The sequence below is a fragment of the Bombina bombina genome, chromosome 10 (genome assembly GCF_027579735.1).
Source record: "Bombina bombina isolate aBomBom1 chromosome 10, aBomBom1.pri, whole genome shotgun sequence".
Classification (NCBI taxonomy): domain Eukaryota; kingdom Metazoa; phylum Chordata; class Amphibia; order Anura; family Bombinatoridae; genus Bombina; species Bombina bombina.
The window spans coordinates 152,486,842-152,494,605 of NC_069508.1; the positions used below are offsets into that span (position 1 = coordinate 152,486,842).

At 41.4% G+C, this 7,764-nt stretch overlaps 1 protein-coding gene across 4 annotated transcripts in view; it reads left to right on the forward strand.

The window, feature by feature from the left end:
- ERI3 (ERI1 exoribonuclease family member 3) overlaps positions 1-7,764 on the forward strand; it is a 922,564-nt gene that overhangs the window by 691,945 nt on the left and 222,855 nt on the right. The window lies entirely within an intron of this gene.

Consider the following 7,764-nt stretch of genomic DNA (forward strand, 5'->3'; position numbering starts at 1 on the left):
CTCAGTATTATGTACTGTTGTGTGTGTGACTGCTCAGCATTACGTACTGTTGTGTGTGTTACTGCTCAGTATTATGTACTGTTGTGTGTTTGACTGATCAGCATTATGTACTGGTGTGTGTCTGACTGCTCAGTATTATGTACTGTTGTGTGTGTCACTGCTCAGCATTACGTACTGTTGTGTGTTTGACTGATCAGCATTACGTACTGTTGTGTGTGTCACTGCTCAGTATTACGTACTGTTGTGTGTGTCACTGATCAGTATTACGTACTGTTGTGTGTGTCACTGCTCAGTATTATGTACTGCTTTATGTCTGACTGTTCAGTATTATGTACTGTTGTGTGTGTCACTGCTCAGTATTAGTACTGTTGTGTGTGTGACTGCTCAGTATTACGTACTGTTGTGTGTCACTGCTCAGTATTACGTACTGTTGTGTTTCTGACTGGTCAGTATTACGTACTGTTGTGTGTGTGACTGCTGAGCATTATGTACGGTTGTGTGTGACTGCTCAGTATTACATACTTTTGTGTGTGTGACTGCTCAGTATTATGTACTTTTGTGTGTGTGACTGCTGAGCATTACGTACTGTTGTGTGTGTGACTGCTCAGTATTACGTACTGTTTTGTGAGCAGCATTACGTACTGTTGTGTGTGTGACTGCTCAGCATTAAGTACTTTTTGTGTGTCACTGCCCAGTATTAAGTACTGTTGTGTGTGTGACTGCTCAGTATTACATACTGTTGTGTATGTGACTGCTCAGTATTACGTACTGTTGTGTATGTGACTGTTCAGTATTATGTACTGTTTTGTGTCTGACTGTTCAGTATTATGTACTGTTGTGTGTCTGACTGCTTAGTATTATGTACTGTTGTGTGTGTGACTGCTCAGTATTCCATACTGTTGTGTATATGACTGCTTAGTATTATGTGCTGTTGTGTGTGTGACTGCTCAGTATTACGTACTGTTGTCTGTGTGACTGCTCAGTATTACATACTGTTGTGTATGTGACTGCTCAATATTAAGTACTGTTGTGTGTCTGACTGGTCAGTATTATGTACTGTTGTGTGTCTGACTGCTCAGTATTAAGTACTGTTGTGTGTGTGACTGCTCAGTATTACATACTGTTGTGTATGTGACTGCTCAATATTACGTACTGTTGTGTGTGTGACTGCTCAGTATTACGTACTGTTGTGTGTGTGACTGCTCAGTATTACGTACTGTTGTGTGTCTGACTGGTCAGTATTATGTACTGTTGTGTCTTTGACTGATCAGCATTATGTACTGTTGTGTGTCTGACTGCTCAGTATTATGTACTGTTGTGTGTGTCACTGCTCAGCATTACGTACTGTTGTGTGTTTGACTGCTCAGTATTACGTACTGTTGTGTGTTTGACTGCTCAGTATTACGTACTGTTGTGTGTGTCACTGATCAGTATTACGTACTGTTGTGTGTTTCACTGATCAGTATTACGTACTGTTGTGTGTGTCACTGCTCAGTATTACGTACTGTTGTGTGTGTCACTGATCAGTATTACGTACTGTCGTGTGTCTGACTGCTCAGTATTACGTACTGTTGTGTGTGTCACTGCTCAGTATTATGTAATGCTTTGTGTCTGACTGTTCAGTATTATGTACTGTTGTGTGTGTCACTGCTCAGTATTATGTACTGCTTTGTGTCTGACTGTTCAGTATTATGTACTGTTGTGTGTGTCACTGCTCAGTATTAGTACTGTTGTGTGTCACTGCTCAGTATTACGTACTGTTGTGTGTCACTGCTCAGTATTACGTACTGTTGTGTGTCTGACTGGTCAGTATTACGTACTGTTGTGTGTGTGACTGCTGAGCATTATGTACGGTTGTGTGTGTGACTGCTCAGCATTACGTATTGTTGTGTGTGTCACTGCTCAGTAATATGTACTGTTGTGTGTGTCACTGCTCAGTAATACGTACTGTTGTGTGTGTCACTGCTCAGTAATACGTACTGTTGTGTGTGTCACTGCTCAGTAATACGTACTGTTGTGTGTGTCACTGCTCAGTATTACGTACTGTTGTGTGTCTGACTGCTCAGTATTACGTACTGTTGTGTGTGTCTGACTGCTCAGTATTACGTACTGTTGTGTGTGTCTGACTGCTCAGTATTACGTACTGTTTTGTGTGTTTGACTGCTCAGTATTACGTACTGTTGTATGTGAGACTGCTCAGTATTATGTACTGTTGTGTGTGCGACTGCTCAGTATTACGTACTGTTGTGTGTGCGACTGCTCAGTATTATGTACTGTTTTGTGTGTGACGGCTCAGTATTACGTACTGTTGTGTGTGTGACTGCTCAGTATTACGTACTGTTGTGTGTGTGACTGCTCAGTATTACGTACTGTTGTGTGTGTCACTGCTCAGTATTACGTACTGTTGTGTGTCTTATTGCTCAGCATTATGTACTGTTGTGTGTCTGACTGCTCAGCAATATGTACTATTATACAGGACACAGCTGATCACAGCTGTATTTGCACATTGTGTTCTTTACCTTCTCTCCTATTGAGTCACTCTCGGCAGGCCGGCACTTCACCACAAATAGCCGAGCTCCTAATGAGCAGACGGCTGCTACTGCTAGTTAGGAGAGGGGTGTGTGTGCTGAGCTAAAACCAGATAGTTAAACTGCGCTGATTGAAGGTGGAGGTCGTAGGTCAGCACAATTATGTTCTTGCAGAATAATCGCTGGGATGTTTGATATGAAAGTTCTAAGCGATTTGAGCAGCTCAGACAAGCTGCTTTTTTGTGTGCGAGTGAGAGAGGCAAACTGAGAAGTAGGACAGAGAAGTTAAAATGATTAGAATACATTTCTCAACAGCCTCCCCCCTTCTCAGCACTATATTCATCTGACACGGCATGTTACAGCGGGATTGTTTGTTTGCATTGGCTGCTAGCCGGGCTCTGCCCAGAACTGGGGCTATAGCTCTCACAAGCATCAGAGCCGGTTAATCACGCAAAATCATTTAGTCTCCATTAGTAACCTGCAGTAAATTGCACAGACACATTTACTAGGATCAGTAACACCTCTCCTCCCTCCATCAGTCAATACCTGAGTAAACACAAAAACTTCTTTCAATTGTCTAGTGCACGTTGGCACCATGTTAATAAGTACTGGAGTACCAATTTGTGTAGCTGCAGTACCGCATGTTACCATTTGTCATTACTGTGATCAGTTATTAGTACAGTGTCTGCTTGCTATGATCTGTACATTAGCAGAAATGACCCCTCCCTCTGAAAACGTGTTAATTTCTTTTATATATATATTTCCAAAAAACGAATGCACTCTCAGGACTTGCCCAAAACAAAGCCATAATTTAATTAAATTTGTTTTGGGCAAGTCCTGAGAGTGCATTTGTTTTTTGGAAATATTACACTGTATCTTTGCACCCAGCCCCAGTTTGGTGGTTTGGTCTGTATATATACATACACACATTTGTATTTATATATTTGTGTATATATATATATATATATATATATATATATATATATATATATATATGTATGTGTGTGTGTGTGTGTGCATGAGTGTATGTATATATATATATGTGTGTGTGTGTGTATGAGTGTATGTATATATATATATATATATGTGTGTGTGTTTGTGTGTGTGTATGAGTGTATGTATATATATATATATATATATATATGTGTGTGTGTGTGTGTGTGTGTGTGTATGAGTGTATGTATATATATATGTGTGTGTGTATGAGTGTATGTATATATGTGTGTATATATATATATATGTGTGTGTGTATGAGTGTATGTATATATATATATATATATATATATATATATATATATATATATATATATATGTGTGTGTGTGTTTGTGTGTGTGTATGAGTGTATGTATATATATATATATGTGTGTGTATATATATATATGTGTGTGTGTATGAGTGTATGTATATATATATATATATATATATATATATAGTAAAGCAGTTATGGATCCCACGGACGGACTCCGTGTTGCAGCAAGGACCCAAGAAAAGCAGGCACACAGGTTTTTTCATAAACACTCCGGTTTATTTGCAAAGTTGATTACCAAACGTTTCGGCTCACACACGAGCCTTTGTCAATGGTGTACAAAACCAAATGTGGAAAACTAGAGCACAAACTGACCTAAAATACCCACCCAGCCCAAGTGATAGACCAATCAGAGAGAGTGACAGCGGCACACCCACTCACACAGACCCAAACAGCTTATTGCCGGGCTCAATGTGGGCGTCACGTGACGTCATCACGTTACCGCCGTCCTGTGTGTAACCATGGAAACATGCGTAACCATGGAGACCAAACATACACAAATGTACTGTGCGGGTGCGCTGGCGGGTAAGCCTCTGATGGAAAACATATCAATTAATCAAACAGTGATCTGAATACCCCTATATACAAATACAATAAAGGAATAGGTATCTATCTATATGCAACATTAAGACAAACCTAATATATAGCTTATAAAGTGAAAAGCGCTACCGAAACCCAGAGTATAAAAAACTACTGACACAGCCCTCTATACTCATAGTATCAAGGCATGTGGGGAGGTAGCAGGTGAGGGCATAAAGAACAATCTCAAGCCCCCTAGATATTTAGACAGGTATACATTGCATCATGCCAGAGGAGTAGGTAGAAAATAAGTCCTGGATGACTCCCACTTCTTCACATCTTATTTGTGTTTATACCAGCAGCCAAAGTCTATGTTGACATTCAGGCCTCGAGGGGCAACTGTGTCCAGTGTGAAGATCCATCGGGATTCCATTCTTAATAGTGCCAGTCCTCTGTCACCACCACGTCTGTTGTGGGGCACATGGTCAATCAGCATCACTCGCAAAGAGGAAACAGAGTGTCCTGCAGTTGCAAAATGTCGCGCAACCGGTTGTTCAGATCGACCTTTTTCTATTGCTTGACGAATTGCTGTTTTATGGTTAGCCAAACGTTCTTTGAACGCTGTCACTGTTTTGCCTATGTAGAATTTGGAACATGGGCAAATAATGGCGTACACCACATATTCCGATGTGCAGGATAATCGGTGTCTTATTTTGTATCTTTTGTTGTTATGGGGATGTTGAAATGATGTCCCAGCAATGAGATTGTTGCAAGTGACACAATTGCCACATTTGTAACATCCTGGTTTCCCTCTTGTGAGCCATGTCTGTTTTTCATAGCAGTGTGTGGGATCACTGAGTACTAGTAGATCCCTGAGGTTACTTGCTCGCTTGTATACCACCCGGGGTACCGGAGCATCCACAAAAGGTAAACTAGTGTCCTTGGAGATCATCATCCAATTCTTCCTTATCACATTCTGAAGCATCCCTGATCCCGGAGTGTAGGTAGTTACAAAGTTCATCCGGTTCGGTTGTTTCGTTACTGTCCGTTTCGGGATAGTGTCATTCTGGGTGAGCTGTATGGCTTCACTCTTTTGTTGATCTATTAGCATAGGTGGATATCCTCTGCTCAGAAATTTTTGTGACATTTCTTCAAGCTGTCTCTCTTTTCGGGAGTCATCCGTGTTGTTCCGGACGACCCGCAGGAGTTGTGAGGAGCTCACACCATCTCTCTGGAATCTAGGGTGGAAACTCTGGTAATGGAGTATAGAATTCTTATCAGTGGGTTTATTGAACAAGGTGGTGTGCAATTTATCACCATTAGGTGTTGCTACTCTGAAAATTTCCAGGTGTTTAATCCTTCAACCCACCCAAGGGTATCACCCTTGAAAAACTTATTGGGTGGGTTGAAGGATTAAACACCCTTAACTCCACGATTAAATTTAAAATGGAATATAATAACAATCAGATTCATTTTCTTGACCTGGAAATTTTCAGAGTAGCAACACCTAATGGTGATAAATTGCACACCACCTTGTTCAATAAACCCACTGATAAGAATTCTATACTCCATTACCAGAGTTTCCACCCTAGATTCCAGAGAGATGGTGTGAGCTCCTCACAACTCCTGCGGGTCGTCCGGAACAACACGGATGACTCCCGAAAAGAGAGACAGCTTGAAGAAATGTCACAAAAATTTCTGAGCAGAGGATATCCACCTATGCTAATAGATCAACAAAAGAGTGAAGCCATACAGCTCACCCAGAATGACACTATCCCGAAACGGACAGTAACGAAACAACCGAACCGGATGAACTTTGTAACTACCTACACTCCGGGATCAGGGATGCTTCAGAATGTGATAAGGAAGAATTGGATGATGATCTCCAAGGACACTAGTTTACCTTTTGTGGATGCTCCGGTACCCCGGGTGGTATACAAGCGAGCAAGTAACCTCAGGGATCTACTAGTACTCAGTGATCCCACACACTGCTATGAAAAACAGACATGGCTCACAAGAGGGAAACCAGGATGTTACAAATGTGGCAATTGTGTCACTTGCAACAATCTCATTGCTGGGACATCATTTCAACATCCCCATAACAACAAAAGATACAAAATAAGACACCGATTATCCTGCACATCGGAATATGTGGTGTACGCCATTATTTGCCCATGTTCCAAATTCTACATAGGCAAAACAGTGACAGCGTTCAAAGAACGTTTGGCTAACCATAAAACAGCAATTCGTCAAGCAATAGAAAAAGGTCGATCTGAACAACCGGTTGCGCGACATTTTGCAACTGCAGGACACTCTGTTTCCTCTTTGCGAGTGATGCTGATTGACCATGTGCCCCACAACAGACGTGGTGGTGACAGAGGACTGGCACTATTAAGAATGGAATCCCGATGGATCTTCACACTGGACACAGTTGCCCCTCGAGGCCTGAATGTCAACATAGACTTTGGCTGCTGGTATAAACACAAATAAGATGTGAAGAAGTGGGAGTCATCCAGGACTTATTTTCTACCTACTCCTCTGGCATGATGCAATGTATACCTGTCTAAATATCTAGGGGGCTTGAGATTGTTCTTTATGCCCTCACCTGCTACCTCCCCACATGCCTTGATACTATGAGTATAGAGGGCTGTGTCAGTAGTTTTTTATACTCTGGGTTTCGGTAGCGCTTTTCACTTTATAAGCTATATATTAGGTTTGTCTTAATGTTGCATATAGATAGATACCTATTCCTTTATTGTATTTGTATATAGGGGTATTCAGATCACTGTTTGATTAATTGATATGTTTTCCATCAGAGGCTTACCCGCCAGCGCACCCGCACAGTACATTTGTGTATGTTTGGTCTCCATGGTTACGCATGTTTCCATGGTTACACACAGGACGGCGGTAACGTGATGACGTCACGTGACGCCCACATTGAGCCCGGCAATAAGCTGTTTGGGTCTGTGTGAGTGGGTGTGCCGCTGTCACTCTCTCTGATTGGTCTATCACTTGGGCTGGGTGGGTATTTTAGGTCAGTTTGTGCTCTAGTTTTCCACATTTGGTTTTGTACACCATTGACAAAGGCTCGTGTGTGAGCCGAAACGTTTGGTAATCAACTTTGCAAATAAACCGGAGTGTTTATGAAAAAACCTGTGTGCCTGCTTTTCTTGGGTCCTTGCTGCAACACGGAGTCCGTCCGTGGGATCCATAACTGCTTTACTGTTTGTCTCTCCCTAGTGTGAGCACCAGGTAGCTGACATACTCGTGAGTGCCGTTCACCTCTGCAATTTTATATATATATATATATATATGTGTGTGTGTTTGTGTGTGTATGAGTGTATATATATATATGTGTGTGTGTATGAGTGTATGCATATATATGTGTGTGTGTATGAGTGTATGTATAT